The sequence below is a fragment of the Cherax quadricarinatus genome, chromosome 89 (genome assembly GCF_038502225.1).
Source record: "Cherax quadricarinatus isolate ZL_2023a chromosome 89, ASM3850222v1, whole genome shotgun sequence".
NCBI lineage: Eukaryota > Metazoa > Arthropoda > Malacostraca > Decapoda > Parastacidae > Cherax > Cherax quadricarinatus.
The window spans coordinates 5,911,980-5,933,641 of record NC_091380.1 but is presented as its reverse complement, the minus strand read 5'-3'; the positions used below and the strand labels follow the sequence as shown (position 1 = coordinate 5,933,641).

The window sequence follows — 21,662 nt, the reverse complement described above, 5'->3', positions numbered from 1 at the left end:
CATCCCACGTTAATTTATTCTTGAGACGACAGTCACAGCATCCCACGTTATTCTTGAGACGGTGGCCTGGTGGCTAAAGCTCCCGCTTCACACACGGAGGGCCCGGGTTCGATTCCCGGCGGGTGGAAATTCCGACACGTTTCCTTACACCTGTTGTCCTGTTCACCTAGCAGCAAATAAGTACCTGGGTGTTAGTCGACTGGTGTGGGTCGCATCCTGGAGGACAAGATTAAGGACCACAATGGAAATAAGTTAGACAGTCGATGACGCACTGACTTTCTTGGGTTATCCTGGGTGGCTAACCCTCCGGGGTTAAAAATCCGAACGAAATCTTATCTTACAGCATCTCACGTTAATTTATTCTTGAGACGACGGTCACAGCATCCCATGTTATTCTTGAGACGACGGTCACAGCATCTCACATTAATTTATTCTTGAGACGACAGTCACAGCATCTCACATTAATTTATTCTTGAGACGACAGTCACAGCATCTCACATTAATTTATTCTTGAGACGACGGTCACAGCATCTCACGTTAATTTATTCTTGAGACGACAGTCACAGCATCTCACATTAATTTATTCTTGAGACGACGGTCACAGCATCTCACGTTAATTTATTCTTGAGACGACGGTCACAGCATCTCATGTTAATTTATTCTTGAGACAACAGTCACAGCATCTCACGTTAATTTATTCTTGAGACGACGGTCACAGCATCCCACATTAATTTATTCTTGAGACGATGGTCACAGCATCTCATGTTAATTTATTCTTGAGACGACGGTCACAGCATCTCATGTTAATTTATTCTTGAGACGACGGTCACAGCATCTCATGTTAATTTATTCTTGAGACGACGGTCACAGCATCTCATGTTAATTTATTCTTGAGACGACGGTCACAGCATCTCATGTTAATTTATTCTTGAGACAACGGTCACAGCATCTCATGTTAATTTATTCTTGAGACGACTGTCACAGCATCTCACGTTAATTTATTCTTGAGACGACGGTCACAGCATCCCACATTAATTTATTCTTGAGACGACGGTCACAGCATCTCATGTTAATTTATTCTTGAGACGACAATCACAGCATCCCACTTTAATTTATTCTTGAGACGACGGTCACAGCATCCCACGTTAATTTATTCTTGAGACGACGGTCACAGCATCCCACATTAATTTATTCTTGAGACGACGGCCACAGCATCTCATGTTAATTTATTCTTGAGACAACGGTCACAGCATCCCACATTAATTTATTCTTGAGACGACGGTCACAGCATCTCATGTTAATTTATTCTTGAGACAATGGTCACAGCATCTCACGTTAATTTATTCTTGAGACGACGGTCGCAGCATCCCACATTAATTTATTCTTGAGACGATGGTCACAGCATCTCATGTTAATTTATTCTTGAGACGACGGTCACAGCATCTCACGTTAATTTATTCTTGAGACGACGGTCACAGCATCCCACATTAATTTATTCTTGAGACGACGGTCACAGCATCTCATGTTAATTTATTCTTGAGACGACGGTCACAGCATCCCACATTAATTTATTCTTGAGACGATGGTCACAGCATCCCACATTAATTTATTCTTGACACGACGGTCACAGCATCCCACATTAATTTATTCTTGAGACGACGATCACAGCATCCCACATTAATTTATTCTTGAGACGATGGTCACAGCATCCCACATTAATTTATTCTTGAGACAACGGTCACAGCATCTCACGTTAATTTATTCTTGAGATGACGGTCGCAGCATCCCACATTAATTTATTCTTGAGACGATGGTCACAGCATCTCATGTTAATTTATTCTTGAGACGACGGTCACAGCATCTCACGTTAATTTATTCTTGAGACGACGGTCACAGCATCTCACGTTAATTTATTCTTGAGACGACGGTCACAGCATCTCATGTTAATTTATTCTTGAGACGACGGTCACAGCATCCCACATTAATTTATTCTTGAGACGACGGTCACAGCATCCCACATTAATTTATTCTTGAGACGACGGTCACACCATCCCATGTTAATTTATCCTCTGACAATATGATAACTTCCTGGATAACTCTCATTACTAAGAAAATGCTAAGTAAATGAACACAGATACAACTAATCTGACACTGTGGCAATGTTTCGCTCTCCAAGATTTTTGTCAAGCCATTTACTTAACATTTTTTAGGTAATTTCCCTTCGAGGGAGGTTCCTTGATGCTGGTGAGGGGCTCTTGATCTAGGGAATTGGATCTGTGCTCCAGTTCCCTGAATTAAGTCTGAATACCCTCCATCCTTCCCCCCCCCCCCACACTGCATGACCCTTGTCAGTTTATCGCTTTATTTGATTATAATCCCTCCACAGGCGTTGTATAATCCTACGGGTTTAGTGATTCTCCTGGATTATAATAATAATACTTGGTAATTCAACCGTTATTACTAACCATAAGAAGAACTATTACAGGGCACTGGCACTGGCACATGGGCACTTCCCTGGCACTGGCACATCATGGGCACTACCCTGGCACTGGCACATCATGGGCACTACCCTGGCACTGGCACATCATGGGCACTACCCTGGCACTGGTATATCATGGGCACTACCCTGGCACTGGTATATCATGGGCACTACCCTGGCACTGGCACATCATGGGCACTACCCTAGCACTGGCACATCATGGGCACTACCCTGGCACTGGCACATCATGGGCACTACACTGGCACATCATGGGCACTACCCTGGCACTGGCACATCATGGGCACTACCCTGGCATTGGCACATCATGGGCACTACCTGGCCACTGAGGCAGGACAGTACACCTCTGAAAACTTGACTAATTTACTTTCAAGAGGATCGTAAAACAAAACATTCCATTTGTGATGACAGACGTGCTTTAAGTTCAACCCAAGTGGAAATAATTCAAGGATCCCAGTGGAAATAAGTCACTTTCTGACTTTTTTGGGGGGGAGAGGGGATGTTATCGTAGGTACAGTGGAACCTCAAATATCGAACTTTCTTCGGTCCAGAAGGCTGTTCGAGTGCCTTTACCGAATGAATTTATTCCCATCAGGAATAATGTAAATTAAATTAGTCCATATCAGACCCTCAAAAATACACTTATAAAAGCACTTACAAAAATACACTTACATAATTGGTCGTGTTGGGAGCAGTTCGATTTTTGAGGTTCCACTGTAATTGAAACGTATCTAGGTATGATAATTGTTCTTGTATTTAGATAAACTTAATTGCCATTCCAAATGTTTTTAACAGTGTATACTATATGAGATCTAAGTCCTTGTTATTTTAAGATTGAAGTTTTTTAACTTGGAGGGTTAGCCACCAAAGTTAACTCAGTGTGTGAACTTACGACACTGTGAAGCAAAGGCGTTACCACTCTCACACAATTTGCTCGTGAAGTTTCCCGCTGTATGACCCTGGTAGGTTTAGCGCTTTCATTTGATTATAATAACATTAAAGGATTTTTCTGTATGGTTATGCAGAACCTTGACTTCTTTGGGTTATCCTAGGTAATTTGCACTATGTATGATATTTGTACTTATGTGTACCCGTGCCTAAATAAACTTACTCCCTCCAGCTCCAAGGCCCCAGTGGAAATATCAAAGACCCCAATGGAAATAAGTCACCTTCTCTTTCTTGGATTATCCTGGGTAATCTACACATGTGTTGCTATATATGATAATCTATGCAATAAGATCACAGTAAACAGGTGATTTTAAAATATGCAAAGCAACCACTATGAAAGAGTAGTGAAATTCCAAACGCTTTCATGACACCTCACATTGTCAAGGAACTATGAAAGTAATACAATTGCCTTCCTTTGATGTATTACTTTCATAGTTCCTTGACAATGTGAGTAGTCACAAAAGCGCTTGGAATTTCACTACTCTTTCACAGTGGTTGTTTTGCATGATAATCTATGTAATTGTATTTGTTTACCTATACACCTGAATAACTAACTGTTCTGGGACAACCTCCTCCTCCTCCTCCTCTTTCCTTCCACCCATGATTTATAGACCTCTCCTTCATCAGCCTATCCCTGTCCATCCTGTATACACGCCCACACCACCTCAGTGACCCATCTTCAGCCCCTCTGTATTATTCCCTTGCTCACTCCACATTGCTTTTTAATTTTTGTGCTCTGCATTCTTTCCATGATCGTTACACAACACTTCATCTGTTGTTTCCAAATCTGTTGTTCCAGTGGACTCTGTTATCTATTTCCAGAGTCTGTTAAATGGAAGTCCATTAAATGGAGGGTTTACTACATTATATATTAGTGTTATAACTTTTAGTTTGTCTGCTTAATTATTATTCTGTATATTAATTATTATTGTTTTATCATTTACCATTGCACTTCTGTTTTTTTTTTTCTTGGCCTTGATTTTTTCCAACTTTTTTTTCTCTTATGTCTCTTTGTATAATCCTAGAAATTTGTATCTATACTATTGCATTTCCAGTCCATCCTCCTGGTGCTTTTGTACATATGTACTGTATTGCTTATTGTAAATTTCTGTGTTTATATATGTTTAGAGAAGTTAGATTGCTTTGGTCAGGTTCAGTTGCCATCTGTTAGCAAAAATTTACCAAGGACCAGATGAGCCTGGCCCATGGCTGGGCTCCAAGACTAGTCAAACTCTCGAAGCTCTTCAAAGGTATATCAGAGGTAAGGTAAGCTATGACACACTACATTTCCCAATAAATGGAGCAAAACATATTATTGATAAATTTTTTTGAGAATGAACAGAAATTGGGGACCCATTGTATATACTGTACGATGCACTATTATTAAGGTTTCCTCACTTTATTTGGGAGTTAGACAGTCGGTGCCAGATCAGCCAGGCTGTGGTTTGTACGTTGGACCACATGCAGCCAGCAGTAACAGCCTGGTTGATTAGGCCCTGATCCACAGTCAGGTCTGGTCATGGACGAGGGTGTTGATCCCCGGAACATCCTCTAGGTAGACACACAGTCTTCAGTCAGAGTGAGATACAGTATTATTCTGATGTTTCTCAGGAGGATATTCTATGTATCTCTTACCTCATAATATCTTTTCTTTACTACTGTATTTTGTGTTTTGTTATAGTGATAAACATTGTCTTATTCATTTACCAGAACATAATTAGTTTTTCTTTTTTGAATATGGTAAATATAACTATTATTAAAGTATTAGTTCGAGTCCTTCCAATAATGCAAATCATAATATGAGCCTTTTTTTATGTTAATGTCCGGGGTTTATTACCTGGACCTCAGCGGTGAGAGTCGCTACTCTCACCGCTGGACAACGCCGACTAGTGCATGAGCCTTTTAACCCATAAACGGTCAAAACATATATACAGTGGACCCCCGGTTAACGATATTTTTTCACTCCAGAAGTATGTTCAGGTGCCAGTACTGACTGAATTTATTCCCATAAGGAATATTGTGAAGTAGATTAGTCCATTTCAGACCCCCAAACATACACGTACAAACGCACTTACATAAATACACTTACATAATTGGTCACATTTGGAGGTGATCGTTATGCGGGGGTCCACTGTATACGTTTTTTCAACATTTGAAAGTATATAAAAAAGTAGATCTTCTTTTTGTTTGTCTACATTTGAAAATGTGTAAAAAACTTTGATCTACTTCTTTTTTGTTATATTTGAAAATATGTAAAAAAAACGTAGATCTACTTTTGTAGCACTACACATGTGAACGTAAATCTGCTTGGACCGTTTACGGGTTAAAATGTTACTTTATATACAGTGGACCCCCGCATAACGATATTATTTCAATCCAGAAGTCTGTTTGGGTGCCGTTATAGACCGAATTTGTTCCCATAAGAAATATTGTGAATTAGATTAGTCCGTTTCAGACCCCAAAAATACACCTACAAAAACACTTACAAAAATACACTTATATAATTGGTCAAGTTGGGAGCTGATCGTTAGGCGGGGTTCCACTGTATTAGGCTTTTATTATTCCCTTACCAATGTCTGATTTGTTTGCAGATAAATATCTGAATGTGATGAAGGGGAACATGGCCTTAAGTTTAGCCCCTTGGAGGAGGAGGAGGATTCCTGTATAGATGTTGGTCTCCAAGCCCCAGACAACTCCATGGGCACACTTCCCTTGCCCAGCTGCATTTCCTGTTTCTCTGGAGTGTGCCACAGAAAAACCATCCTGCAGGATAAATGTATAAGGTAAACAAAGCTCTTGTCCTAACCTTATAAAATGTCAAGAATTATTGCATATTAGGGGTTGTAAGGAACAAAAAGGCATAAATAACAAAAAAAGGCACAATACCGTGACTGGAACGATACACAAATAACCCGCACATAAAAGAGAGAAGCTTATGACGACGTTTCGGTCCGACTTGGACCATGGCAAAACGTCTACGATAGGGATGCCCGGGTGTTGAGCGTGTGTCTTAATTTCATCTTGTCGATATTATATACCATTCTTGTACTACTACTACTACTACCACCTCTTCCTGCCTATATATAGCCGTCCTGCTCCACTTCTGGTTAGTGTGACTTTGTAAATGGTCCAAGTCAGACCGAAACGTCATCGTAAGCTTCTCTCTTTTATGTGCGGGTTATTTGTATAACAAAAAGGCATAATACCATAATTGGAGCAATATATAAATAAGCCGCACATAGGAGAGAGAAGCTTATGGCGATGTTTTGGTCCCACTTGGATTATTTACAAGTCACACTGTGAATGCTCCAAGTCAGACTGAAGTGTCGTCATAAGCTTCTCTCTCTCCTATGTGCAGGTTATTTCTCTCTCCTATGTGCAGGTTATTTCTCTCTCCTATGTGCAGGTTATTTCTCTCTCCTATGTGCAGGTTATTTCTCCTTCCTATGTGCAGATTATTTCTATCTCCTATGTGCAGGTTATTTCTATCTCCTATGTGCAGGTTATTTCTCTCTCCTATGTGCAGGTTATTTCTCTCTCCTATGTGCAGGTTATTTCTCTCTCCTATGTGCAGGTTATTTCTCTCTCCTATGTGCAGGTTATTTCTCTCTCCTATGTGCAGGTTATTTCTCTCTCCTATGTGCAGGTTATTTCTCTCTCCTATGTGCAGGTTATTTCTCTCTCCTATGTGCAGGTTATTTCTCTCTCCTATGTGCAGGTTATTTCTCTCTCATATGTGCAGGTTATTTCTCTCTCCTATGTGCAGGTTATTTCTCTCTCCTATGTGCAGGTTATTTCTCTCTCCTATGTGCAGGTTATTTCTCTCTCCTATGTGCAGGTTATTTCTCTCTCCTATGTGCAGGTTATTTCTCTCTCCTATGTGCAGGTTATTTCTCTCTCCTATGTGCAGGTTATTTCTCTCTCCTATGTGCAGGTTATTTCTCTCTCCTATGTGCAGGTTATTTCTCTCTCCTATGTGCAGGTTATTTCTCTCTCCTATGTGCAGGTTATTTCTCTCTCCTATGTGCAGGTTATTTCTCTCTCCTATGTGCAGGTTATTTCTCCTATGTGCAGGTTATTTCTCCTATGTGCAGGTTATTTCTCCTATGTGCAGGTTATTTCTCTCTCCTATGTGCAGGTTATTTCTCTCTCCTATGTGCAGGTTATTTCTCTCTCCTATGTGCAGGTTATTTCTCTCTCCTATGTGCAGGTTATTTCTCTCTCCTATGTGCAAGTTATTTCTCCTATGTGCAGGTTATTTCTCTCTCCTATGTGCAGGTTATTTCTCTCTCCTATGTGCAGGTTATCTCTCTCTCCTATGTGCAGGTTATTTCTCTCTCCTATGTGCAGGTTATTTCTCTCTCCTATGTGCAGGTTATTTCTCTCTCCTATGTGCAGGTTATTTCTCCTTCCTATGTGCAGGTTATTTCTCTCTCCTATGTGCAGGTTATTTCTCTCTCCTATGTGCAGATTATTTCTCTCTCCTATGTGCAGGTTATTTCTCTCTCCTATGTGCAGGTTATTTCTCTCTCCTATGTGCAGGTTATTTCTCTCTCCTATGTGCAGGTTATTTCTCTCTCCTATGTGCAGGTTATTTCTCCTTCCTATGTGCAGGTTATTTCTCTCTCCTATGTGCAGGTTATTTCTCTCTCCTATGTGCAGGTTATTTCTCCTTCCTATGTGCAGGTTATTTCTCCTATGTGCAGGTTATTTCTCTCTCCTATGTGCAGGTTATTTCTCTCTCCTATGTGCAGGTTATTTCTCTCTCCTATGTGCAGGTTATTTCTCCTTCCTATGTGCAGGTTATTTCTCTCTCCTATGTGCAGGTTATTTCTCTCCTATGTGCAGGTTATTTCTCTCTCCTATGTGCAGGTTCTTTCTATCTCCTATGTGCAGGTTATTTCTCTCTCCTATGTGCAGGTTATTTCTCTCTCCTATGTGCAGGTTATTTCTCTCTCCTATGTGCAGGTTATTTCTCCCTCCTATGTGCAGATTATTTCTATCTCCTATGTGCAGGTTATTTCTCTCTCCTATGTGCAGGTTATTTCTCTCTCCTATGTGCAGGTTATTTCTCCTATGTGCAGGTTATTTCTCTCCTATGTGCAGGTTATTTCTCCCTCCTATGTGCAGGTTATTTCTCTCTCCTATGTGCAGGTTATTTCTATCTCCTATGTGCAGGTTATTTCTCTCTCCTATGTGCAGGTTATTTCTATCTCCTATGTGCAGGTTATTTCTATCTCCTATGTGCAGGTTATTTCTCTCTCCTATGTGCAGGTTATCTCTCTCTCCTATGTGCAGGTTATTTCTCTCTCCTATGTGCAGGTTATTTCTCTCTCCTATGTGCAGGTTATTTCTCTCTCCTATGTGCAGGTTATTTCTATCTCCTATGTGCAGGTTATTTCTCTCTCCTATGTGCAGGTTATTTCTATCTCCTATGTGCAGGTTATTTCTCTCTCCTATGTGCAGGTTATTTCTATCTCCTATGTGCAGGTTATTTCTCTCTCCTATGTGCAGGCTATCTCTCCTATGTGCAGGTTATTTCTCTCTCCTATGTGCAGGTTATTTCTATCTCCTATGTGCAGGTTATTTCTCTCTCCTATGTGCAGGTTATTTCTCTCTCCTATGTGCAGGTTATTTCTCTCTCCTATGTGCAGGTTATTTCTCTCTCCTATGTGCAGGTTATTTCTCTCTCCTATGTGCAGGTTATTTCTCTCTCCTATGTGCAGGTTATTTCTCTCTCCTATGTGCAGGTTATTTCTCTCTCCTATGTGCAGGTTATTTCTATCTCCTATGTGCAGGTTATTTCTCTCTATGTGCAGGTTATTTCTCCTTCCTATGTGCAGGTTATTTCTCTCTCCTATGTGCAGGTTATTTCTCTCTCCTATGTGCAGGTTATTTCTCCTCCTATGTGCAGGTTATTTCTATGTGCAGGTTATTTCTCCTCCTATGTGCAGGTTATTTCTCTCTCCTATGTGCAGGTTATTTCTCTCTCCTATGTGCAGGTTATTTCTCTCTCCTATGTGCAGGTTATTTCTCTCTCAGGTTATTTCTATGTGCAGGTTATTTCTCTCTCCCACGTCCATGTTATTTCTCTCTCCTATGTGCAGGTTATTTCTCTCTCCTATGTGCAGGTTATTTCTCTCTCCTATGTGCAGGTTATTTCTCTCTCCTATGTGCAGGTTATTTCTCTCTCCTATGTGCAGGTTATTTCTCTCTCCTATGTGCAGGTTATTTCTCTCTCCTATGTGCAGGTTATTTCTCTCTCCTATGTGCAGGTTATTTCTCTCTCCTATGTGCAGGTTATTTCTCTCTCCTATGTGCAGGTTATTTCTCTCTCCTATGTGCAGGTTATTTCTCTCCTATGTGCAGGTTATTTCTCCCTCCTATGTGCAGATTATTTCTATCTCCTATGTGCAGGTTATTTCTCTCTCCTATGTGCAGGTTATTTCTCTCTCCTATGTGCAGGTTATTTCTCTCTCCTATGTGCAGGTTATTTCTCTCCTATGTGCAGGTTATTTCTCCCTCCTATGTGCAGGTTATTTCTATCTCCTATGTGCAGGTTATTTCTCTCTCCTATGTGCAGGTTATTTCTCTCTCCTATGTGCAGGTGCAGGTATTTCTCTCTCCTATGTGCAGGTTATTTCTCTCTCCTAAGTGCAGGTTATTTCTCTCTCCTATGTGCAGGTTATTTCTCTCCTCCTATGTGCAGGTTATTTCTCTCTCCTATGTGCAGGTTATTTCTCTCTCCTATGTGCAGGTTATTTCTCTCTCCTATGTGCAGGTTATTTCTCTCTCCTATGTGCAGGTTATTTCTCTCTCCTATGTGCAGGTTATTTCTCTCTCCTATGTGCAGGTTATTTCTCCTATGTGCAGGTTATTTCTCTCTCTCCTATGTGCAGGTTATTTCTCTCTCCTATGTGCAGGTTATTTCTCTCTCCTATGTGCAGGTTATTTCTCTCTCCTATGTGCAGGTTATTTCTCTCTCCTATGTGCAGGTTATTTCTCTCTATGTGCAGGTTATTTCTCAGGTTATTTCTCCCTATGTGCAGGTTATTTCTCTCTCCTATGTGCAGGTTATTTCTCTCTCCTATGTGCAGGTTATTTCTCTCTCCTATGTGCAGGTTATTTCTCTCTATGTGCAGGTTATTTCTATGTGCAGGTTATTTCTCTCTCCTATGTGCAGGTTATTTCTCTCTATGTGCAGGTTATTTCTCTCCTATGTGCAGGTTATTTCTCCCTCCTATGTGCAGGTTATTTCTCTCTCCTATGTGCAGGTTATTTGTCTCTCCTATGTGCAGGTTATTTCTCTCTCCTATGTGCAGGTTATTTCTATCTCCTATGTGCAGGTTATTTGTCTCTCCTATGTGCAGGTTATTTCTCTCTCCTAAGTGCAGGTTATTTCTCTCTCCTATGTGCAGGTTATTTCTCTCTCCTATGTGCAGGTTATTTCTCTCTCCTATGTGCAGGTTATTTCTCTCTCCTATGTGCAGGTTATTTCTCTCTCCTATGTGCAGGTTATTTCTCTCTCCTATGTGCAGGTTATTTTTCTCTCCTATGTGCAGGTTATTTCTCTCTCCTATGTGCAGGTTATTTCTCTCTATGTGCAGGTTATTTCTCTCTCCTATGTGCAGGTTATTTCTCCTTCCTATGTGCAGGTTATTTCTCTCTCCTATGTGCAGGTTATTTCTCTCTCCTATGTGCAGGTTATTTCTCCTTCCTATGTGCAGGTTATTTCTCTCTCCTATGTGCAGGTTATTTCTCTCTCCTATGTGCAGGTTATTTCTCCTTCCTATGTGCAGGTTATTTCTCCTATGTGCAGGTTATTTCTCTCTCCTATGTGCAGGTTATTTCTCCTTCCTATGTGCAGGTTATTTCTCCTATGTGCAGGTTATTTCTCTCTCCTATGTGCAGGTTATTTCTCTCTCCTATGTGCAGGTTATTTCTCTCTCCTATGTGCAGGTTATTTCTCTCCTATGTGCAGGTTATTTCTCCCTCCTATGTGCAGATTATTTCTATCTCCTATGTGCAGGTTATTTCTCTCTCCTATGTGCAGGTTATTTCTCTCTCCTATGTGCAGGTTATTTCTCTCTCCTATGTGCAGGTTATTTCTCTCCTATGTGCAGGTTATTTCTCCCTCCTATGTGCAGGTTATTTCTATCTCCTATGTGCAGGTTATTTCTCTCTCCTATGTGCAGGTTATTTCTCTCTCCTATGTGCAGGTTATTTCTCCTATGTGCAGGTTATTTCTCTCTCCTATGTGCAGGTTATTTCTATCTCCTATGTGCAGGTTATTTCTCTCTCCTATGTGCAGGTTATTTCTATCTCCTATGTGCAGGTTATTTCTCTCTCCTATGTGCAGGTTATCTCTCTCTCCTATGTGCAGGTTATTTCTCTCTCCTATGTGCAGGTTATTTCTCTCTCCTATGTGCAGGTTATTTGTCTCCTATGTGCAGGTTATTTCTATCTCCTATGTGCAGGTTATTTCTCTCTCCTATGTGCAGGTTATTTCTATCTCCTATGTGCAGGTTATTTCTCTCTCCTATGTGCAGGTTATTTCTATCTCCTATGTGCAGGTTATTTCTCTCTCCTATGTGCAGGCTATCTCTCTCTCCTATGTGCAGGTTATTTCTCTCTCCTATGTGCAGGTTATTTCTCCTTCCTATGTGCAGGTTATTTCTCTCTCCTATGTGCAGGTTATTTCTCCTTCCTATGTGCAGGTTATTTCTCCTATGTGCAGGTTATTTCTCTCTCCTATGTGCAGGTTATTTCTCTCCTATGTGCAGGTTATTTATCTCTCCTGTGTGCAGGTTATTTCTCTCTCCTATGTGCAGGTTATTTCTCTCTCCTATGTGCAGGCTATTTCTCTCTCCTATGTGCAGGTTATTTCTCTCTATGTGCAGGTTATTTCTCTCTCCTATGTGCAGGTTGTTTCTCTCTCCTATGTGCAGGTTGTTTCTCTCTCCTATGTGCAGGTTATTTCTCTCTATGTGCAGGTTATTTCTCTCTCCTATGTGCAGGTTATTTCTCTCTATGTGCAGGTTATTTCTCTCTCCTATGTGCAGGTTATCTCTGTCTCCTATGTGCAGGTTATTTCTCTCTCCTATGTGCAGGTTATTTCTCTCTCCTATGTGCAGGTTATTTCTCTCTCCTATGTGCAGGTTATTTCTCTCTCCTATGTGCAGGTTATTTCTCTCTCCTATGTGCAGGTTATTTCTCTCTATGTGCAGGTTATTTCTCTCTCCTATGTGCAGGTTATTTCTCTCTATGTGCAGGTTATTTCTCTCTCCTATGTGCAGGTTATTTCTCTCTCCTATGTGCAGGTTATTTCTCTCTCCTATGTGCAGGTTATTTCTCTCTCCTATGTGCAGGTTATTTCTCTCTCCTATGTGCAGGTTATTTCTCTCTATGTGCAGGTTATTTGTTATTCTGCTAGTGTAATAATCACCTTCCAGCCCATGAGAAGATGTGCGTCACTTCGTGAGATGTTTATTTACCTCCCGGTGATATCATCAATGTACAGTTATAGCTTACTTTTATTTCTTTCATGTTTTGTAGATTCTAGTCCATTTTTACTGTTTAAGGCCGCCTTGAAACTTAAATAAATGAAATATATTGTTAATTTCTTTATTGAATACAGTAACTAAATTTTAAGCCTGTTGTAGCATCTGGTACCAGACCTTAAATTTGCACGGTCTTAGTTTTTAATGGTTTGTGCGAATTTGTGATCTACAGATACGGTATATACAGTGGACCCCCGTTATAACGGGGAGAGCTCATCGTATGCCAAAATTATCGGAAGACGAATTAATTTTCCCCATGAGAAATAATGGAAATCAAATTAATCCGTGCAAGACACCCAAAAATACTATGAAAAAAAAAGTTTTACCACATGAAATATTAAGTTTAATGCACACAAACTGAAGAAGACATGCACAGTTAGTAGTACTCTACTAACAATACAATACATGACACTTACCTTTAATGAAGATCTGGTGATGATTGATGGGATGGGAGGAGGGGAGAGTGTCGAAGTTGTTAATGTTTAGAAGGGGAATCCCCTTCCATTAGGACTTGAGGTAGCAAGTCCTTTTCTGGGGTTACTTCCCTTCTTCTTTTAATGCCACTAGGACCGGCTTGAGAGTCACTGGACTTCTGTCGCACAACAAATCTGTCCATAGAGCTCTGTACCTCCCTTTCCTTTATGATTTGTCTAAAATGGGCCACAACATTGTCATTGTAATAGTTATCGGCACTGCTTGCAATAGCTGTGTTAGGGTGATTTTCATCCATAAAGGTTTGTCAACCCACTTTGCACACATTTCCTTAATTTTTGAAGTAGGCACAATGGATCCCACAACTGGCATAGGCTTCTCAGGGTTAGCCCAAAACCCTTCAGAATCTTTCTTAATTTCCATACTAATTCTCACCCTTTTTACCACAGGGTTGGCACTAGAAGCTTTCTTGGGGCCCACGGTGACTTATTTTGCAGAAACAAGCACCAAAAACACTGTTGTAATATGGAATGTACTGAATGTATGCTTAGATGCGAGCACACTGGCTGGTTTGTAAACACTGGCACTCACGTGGACGCGTCCTGGACGAATCACGTGTGGCGGGTTTTTTAACGAGTGGCGAGGCAAAATTTTTGCGTTAAAATGTATTGAATACCGGATTTAACATATACCGATGCCATCGAATACCGGGGGTTCACTGTATCTATTCTATCTGTATTATGTACTGTACATTAAGAATACTTTACCATAACACCTCAGTATTCAGTGTGATGCTCTGTTGTATATTCTATATGCCTTATTTGATTCAATATTTAAATTAAAGAAGGAATATATTTGCTCAGAATAAATATTTACAGTACACTATGTATTGTAAAAGTGGTTATCCTTAATAATAAATTCTTCCAATTCTATAAATTAGAATATTTGTATGATTCTGATATAAATTAGTTATTTTAATGTTACTCTGGAAACCAGAAAGTTGAATTGTACACATAATGTTAACCACATTTCTTTTTTTTTTTAGCAAACTGGTCATCTCCCACTGAGGCAGGGTGACTAAAAAAAAATAAAAAGAGGAATTGAAAAATTCTCTTCAGCTGCATTTTTATGTGAATAATTGAAAAAGACTGGAGAACATTCTTCCTTCTGGTAATCCTGCATGTTTGTGTTCCAGAGAGTAGTGTAATTACCTGTGAAGTACTGGTATTACCTGTTGGTGCAGCTGCTGGGATGGGTTACTGGAACCTGCTAACCAAGTTCTCTATACGAACTCTAAGAACCTATAGACGTAACTGACCAGGAGGCTCCTAAGTGATGTTTCTGACAGGCTATGAAAGGTAGGGATTGTTTTTCTTTTTTTTTTCTCTTTTTTAACATACCACCACCAAGGCAAGGTGACCCAAAAAAGAGGAAATAAAAGCTTTTCTTCTCTTTACATTCAGTAATTTATACAGAAAAAGGGGTTACTGGCCCCTTGTTCCCAGCATTTTAATCACCTCTTGCAACACGCATGGCAATGTACAGTATTCTGTGTCACAACTATAAATGTGCTCGGCCAGGCAAGCGCCAGACAAACCTGGCCCATTGATGGGCTGCTGGAGTACCAATATTTTCACTCAGAGATCAAAGGTGTCTTAACCCATTGAAAGGGTTCCTTGATTGTATTAATATTGGTAGAATTACCAAGAATATGTTAGGTAAAAGGACACAAGTGCAACTAATGTGGCATTTTACTGTAGCAACGTTTCGCTCTCCAGGAGTTTTGTCAAGCTCCTCAGCTTGATAAAGCTCCTGGAGAGCGAAATGTTGCCACAGTAAAATATCACATGGGTTCCTTGACGCTGGTGGGAGAACTCTTGATCCAAGACATTAGTCACCCCCTACTTAGTCTGACGGTATGGTTTATTTCCCTGTGATTATAATAATAATGATTGAGTCTCGGTATGACTCACGAAACTGTAATGACACGATTGCAAACAAATCATACCATGGGTGGGGAGAGAACCCGCAGTCAGAGAGTCATAAAACTCCAGACTGACTCGTTAGTCACTGGACCCAGTGGCTAACACTTCAGTCTGGAGTTTTATGACTCTCTGACTGCGGGTTCTCTCCCACTCGTGGTATGGTTTAAGTCTCAGTATGTTCAGAATGATTGGAAATGATCAGTTGCTGATCACTTTTTTAAATACATTCTTGTTTTTATTTATTTAATTCAATGCACTTTTGCTTTTTGATGTCATTCTCTATCTGATTCTTAATTAAGTAATCTTTGAGCATTAAGATAAGTTTGTCCAAAATGCATTTCATACTAGTGGCTTTTGTGTCTGACAATCTTTTATTACTATGATATATATACCTCCTAGGTAGTAGGTTAGTAGACAGCAACCACCCAGGGAGGTACTGCCATCCTGTGGTAGTAGGTTGGTAGACAACCACCCAGGGAGGTACTACCATCCTGTGGTAGTAGGTTAGTAGACAACAACCACCCAGGGAGGTACTACCATCCTGTGGTAGTAGGTTAGTAGACAACAACCACCCAGGGAGGTACTACCATCCTGTGGTAGTAGGTTGGTAGACAACAACCACCCAGGGAGGTACTACCATCCTGTGGTAGTAGGTTGGTAGACAACAACCACCCAGGGAGGTACTACCATCCTGTGGTAGTAGGTTGGTAGACAACAACCACCCAGGGAGGTACTACCATCCTGTGGTAGTAGGTTGGTAGACAACAACCACCCAGGGAGGTACTACCATCCTGTGGTAGTAGGTTGGTAGACAACAACCACCCAGGGAGGTACTACTGTCCTGTGGTAGTAGGTTGGTAGACAACAACCACCCAGGGAGGTACTACCATCCTGTGGTAGTAGGTTGGTAGACAACAACCACCCAGGGAGGTACTACTGTCCTGTGGTAGTAGGTTGGTAGACAACAACCACCCAGGGAGGTACGACCATCCTGTGGTAGTAGGTTGGTAGACAACAACCACCCAGGGAGGTAATACCGTCCTGTGGTAGTAGGTTGGTAGACAACCACCCAGGGAGGTACTACCATCCTGTGGTAGTAGGTTGGTAGACAACAACCACCCAGGGAGGTACTACCATCCTGTGGTAGTAGGTTGGTAGACAACAACCACCCAGGGAGGTACTACCATCCTGTGGTAGTAGGTTGGTAGACAACCACCCAGGGAGGTACTACCGTCCTGTGGTAGTAGGTTGGTAGACAACCACCCAGGGAGGTACTACCATCCTGTGGTAGTAGGTTGGTAGACAACAACCACCCAGGGAGGTACTACCATCCTGTGGTAGTAGGTTGGTAGACAACAACCACCCAGGGAGGTACTACCGTCCTGTGGTAGTAGGTTGGTAGACAACAACCACCCAGGGAGGTACTACCATCCTGTGGTAGTAGGTTGGTAGACAACAACCACCCAGGGAGGTACTACCATCCTGTGGTAGTAGGTTGGTAGACAACAACCACCCAGGGAGGTACTACCATCCTGTGGTAGTAGGTTGGTAGACAACAACCACCCAGGGAGGTACTACTGTCCTGTGGTAGTAGGTTGGTAGACAACAACCACCCAGGGAGGTACTACCGTCCTGTGGTAGTAGGTTGGTAGACAACAACCGCCCAGGGAGGTACTACCATCCTGTGGTAGTAGGTTGGTAGACAACAACCACCCAGGGAGGTACTACCATCCTGTGGTAGTAGGTTGGTAGACAGCAACCACCCAGGGAGGTACTACCATCCTGTGGTAGTAGGTTGGTAGACAACAACCACCCAGGGAGGTACTACCATCCTGTGGCAGTAGGCTGGTAGACAACAACCACCCAGGGAGGTACTACCATCCTGTGGTAGTAGGTTGGTAGACAGCAACCACCCAGGGAGGTACTACCATCCTGTGGTAGTAGGTTGGTAGACAACAACCACCCAGGGAGGTACTACCGTCCTGTGGTAGTAGGTTAGTAGACAACAACCACCCAGGGAGGTACTACCATCCTGTGGTAGTAGGTTGGTAGACAACAACCACCCAGGGAGGTACTACCATCCTGTGGCAGTAGGCTGGTAGACAACAACCACCCAGGGAGGTACTACCATCCTGCCAAGTGAGTGTAAAACGAAAGCCTGTAATTGTTTTACATGATGGTAGGATTGCTGGTGTCTTTTTTCTGTCTCATAAACATGCAAGATTTCAGGTACATCTTGCTACTTCTACTTACACTTAGGTCACACTACACATACATGTACAAGCATATATATACACACCCCTCTGGGTTTTCTTCTATTTTCTTTCTAGTTCTTATTCTTGTTTATTTCCTCTTATCTCCATGGGGAAGTGGAACAGAATTCTTCCTCCGTAAGCCCATGCCGGGGACTACCTAGATGGGAATTTCCCAAATTCCTTCTATCTTGCTCCAACTGAGCCCATGGAAGTCACCGAGATTATAAAGTCACTTAAAAATAACTCAGGGAATCTGTCTCATGTCCCACCATTATTGTACAAGAGAGCAGCCCATGTCCTCTCACATGCTATCTCATTACTTTTTAACAAGTCACTAGAAACTAGCACCTTCCTGAAACTACTCAAGACGGCAAGGGTTACACCAATACATAAAGGTGGTGACCCTACAGATTTAAACAACTATAGGCCAATATCAAACTTACCATTGCTATCCAAAATCTTTGAGAAACTCGTGCACAGGAGACTATATTCATTTATAACGGCACAAAACATACTCAACCCCTGCCAATTTGGATTCAGGAAAAATAAAAGCACTAACGATGCAATCATAAAAATGCTAGATCTGCTTTACACAGCATTGGAAAATAAGGAATATCCACTAGGAATTTTTATTGACTTAAGAAAAGCTTTTGACACAGTAGACCACGGCATCCTACTCCACAAACTTGACCATTATGGTATAAGAGGCCATGCGCTTGCATATTTCAAATCTTACCTTACTAATGGGTATCAATATGTCACCATTAAAGACACAGCATCAACAACACAGCCACTTGATACTGGAGTTCCGCAGGGAAGTGTCCTTGGTCCCCTGCTCTTCCTCATATACATCACTGATCTTCCAAACCTTTCTCAACACCTTAACCCCATTCTCTTTGCTGACGACACGACTTATGCCATCTCTCACCCTAATCTTGCCACCCTCAACACCATTGTTAATGAGGAGCTGATCAAATTATCGACTTGGATGACAGCTTAACTTACGCTTAACACTGACAAACCCTACTACATTATGTTTGGTAACAGAGCAGGATATGCGCAAATTAACATTAAGATCGACAACACTCTAATTGCCAGGCATAATGAGGGCAAATTCCTAGGCCTATACCTCGACAACAACCTGAACTTCAGCACCCATATCCAACACATAACCAAAAAAGTATCCAAAACGGTTGGGATCCTCTCCAAGATACGATACTACTTGCCGCAAACTGCCCTTCTCACACTATACTATTCACTTACATATCCATACCTCACCTATGCTATCTGTGCTTGGGGTTCAACTGCAGCAACACACCTAAAGTCAATAATAACCCAACAAAAAGCCGCAGTAAGAATAATCACTAAATCCCATCCCTGGCAACACCCCCCCCACTCTTCATAGACCTAAACTTACTCCCTGTTCAGTACATCCACACTTACTACTGTGCAATCTACATCTACAGGACCTTAAATTCCAATATTAACCTTGACCTAAAATGCTTTCTTGATAGTTGTGACAGAACCCACAGGCATAACACCAGACACAAACATCTCTATGACATTCCCCGTGTCCGACTAAACCTTTACAAAAATTCAATGTATGTCAAAGGCCCTAAAATCTGGAACACCCTACCTGAAAATTCTAAAACTGTAGACACATTCATCACCTTCAAAACTACCATCAGAAAACATCTTATCTCCCTGATACACCCTGTCAACTAATTACACGAATACCACCTGGTGGTTAACACTTACACTCACTCACCCATTTGACCATAAATAGAAATATCAATCTCTATCTCAAAATAATGAATCTTAACTAGTCATAAGTTGGCCTGTGATACTCCAATACTGAAACTATATATAGTGCCAAAACAAAAGCATTCACATTTCTAAACTCACAAGCTAGTATTTAGTCACTTAGCCATAATACAAACTTACCTCATAATTTGTAATATTTTAAACTTAAGATTTAATCTAAGTCTGCCCGAAATGCCTAGCCATGCTAGGTGTTCTAGTGGTACACTCTGTAATTATTATTTTACTACATGTAAACCAAACAATAACCAAATTCTGTAAACTCAGCATTGTAATCCTTATAGAGAATAAACTTTGAATTGAATTGAGTTGAAAATGCCGGGAGCAAGGGGCTAGTAACCTCTTCTCCTGTATATCTTACTAAATGTAAAAGGAGAAACTTTCGTTTTTCCTTTTGGGCCACCCTGCCTCGGTGGGATACTGCCGGTGTGATGAAAGAAGAAAGAAAGATATATACCTAGTATTAAGTAGTCTGTTAAGCATTAAGTGTAGTCTGCCCGAAATGCCCCGACACGATAGTGGCTTTCTTTGTACTTAGCAAATCAAAATTATAATTACACATTGTAAACTATGCAAAGAAATAAAATCCTTAATCCTTAATAACACATAAACTACATTATCCTTGTTTTGTTTTATTAATACATCATTCATTTCCCAGAAAAGAAGAAGAAACACTTTAATCATCATTCACTCCATCACTGTCTTGCTGCCTACACTACAGCTTATAAAACTTTACCATATAAAATTATCTTTGTGCCACATAAAGAGAAATAAAAATTGAGTTTACAATCTATAATTGTTAAATGCCAAATTAAGTATTATATTTAGCCATTTTATTAAATGCATAGCAAAAATACAGTATTATTAATTTATGACTCGGGAAATCATGACTCACTTGCCATGAGTTCTAACCCCACCCGTACCCTGGTTTATTAATTCATGTTTTACAGTACAGTTTTGTGTTAACAGGTACTAGCTGGTAAAGCAGAAAGTAGTCATTGATTACTGTAATAGAGGGAATCCACAATTTGCAGCAAATTCGAAAGAATGTTGAGAAAGTGACTTGAGGATCAGTAGCCGCCCCATCCTGCACGCTGTACCAGGTTTGATTTCAATGAAATTTACACGTGTCAAGGAAGGCAGTAACGGCAAGGTTAATAAAACTTAGGAAATATATGCCTCGGTTGTAGCATTATTGCTATTTAAAATATTGCACCCACAGTGAAAATTCAATATAACTACAATGGTACCTCAAGATACGAACAGCTAAAAACTTGAACAATTATGTAAGTGCTTTAGTAAGTGTTTTTTGGGGGTCTGAAATGGATTAATTTAATTTACATTATACCTTATGGGAACAGATTTTTTGGTATTGGCACTCGAACAGCCTTCTGGAACAAATTAAGTTCATATCCCAAGGTACCACTGTATTTATGATTTTCTTAGGGAGTAGGTTGGTAGACAGCAACCACCCAGGGAGGTACTACCATCCTGTGGTAGTAGGTTGGTAGACAACAACCACCCAGGGAGGTACTACCATCCTGTGGTAGTAGGTTGGTAGACAGCAACCACCCAGGGAGGTACTACCATCCTGTGGTAGTAGGTTGGTAGACAACAACCACCCAGGGAGGTACTACTGTCCTGTGGTAGTAGGTTGGTAGACAACAACCACCCAGGGAGGTACTACCATCCTGTGGTAGTAGGTTGGTAGACAACAACCACCCAGGGAGGTACTACCATCCTGTGGTAGTAGGTTGGTAGACAACAACCACCCAGGGAGGTACTACCATCCTGTGGTAGTAGGTTGGTAGACAACAACCACCCAGGAAGGTACTACCATCCTGTGGTAGTAGGTTGGTAGACAACAACCACCCAGGGAGGTACTACCATCCTGTGGTAGTAGGTTGGTAGACAACAACCACCCAGAGAGGTACTACTGTCCTGTGGTAGTAGGTTGGTAGACAACAACCACCCAGGGAGGTACTACCATCCTGTGGTAGTAGGTTGGTAGACAACAACCACCCAGGGAGGTACTACCATCCTGTGGTAGTAGGTTGGTAGACAACAACCACCCAGGGAGGTACTACCATCCTGTGGTAGTAGGTTGGTAGACAACAACCACCCAGGGAGGTACTACCATCCTGTGGTAGTAGGTTGGTAGACA

General features: G+C 41.2%; 1 long non-coding RNA gene across 2 annotated transcripts in view; it reads left to right on the top strand.

Moving 5' to 3' along the window:
• The window catches only part of LOC128697197 (uncharacterized), a 21,425-nt gene extending 406 nt beyond the window's left edge, over positions 1 to 21,019 (top strand). Inside the window, exons 1-4 of one of the 2 annotated variants that reach the window (XR_011394524.1) lie at positions 3,595 to 3,690; positions 6,037 to 6,228; positions 14,633 to 14,795; positions 20,468 to 21,019. This is a non-coding gene — a long non-coding RNA (uncharacterized lncRNA). Of the gene's footprint in view, positions 1 to 3,594; positions 3,691 to 6,036; positions 6,229 to 14,632; positions 14,796 to 20,467 lie in introns of those variants that run through there. The other variant, XR_008408267.2, reaches the window with a different exon arrangement.
• Positions 21,020 to 21,662: the final 643 nt, after the last annotated feature.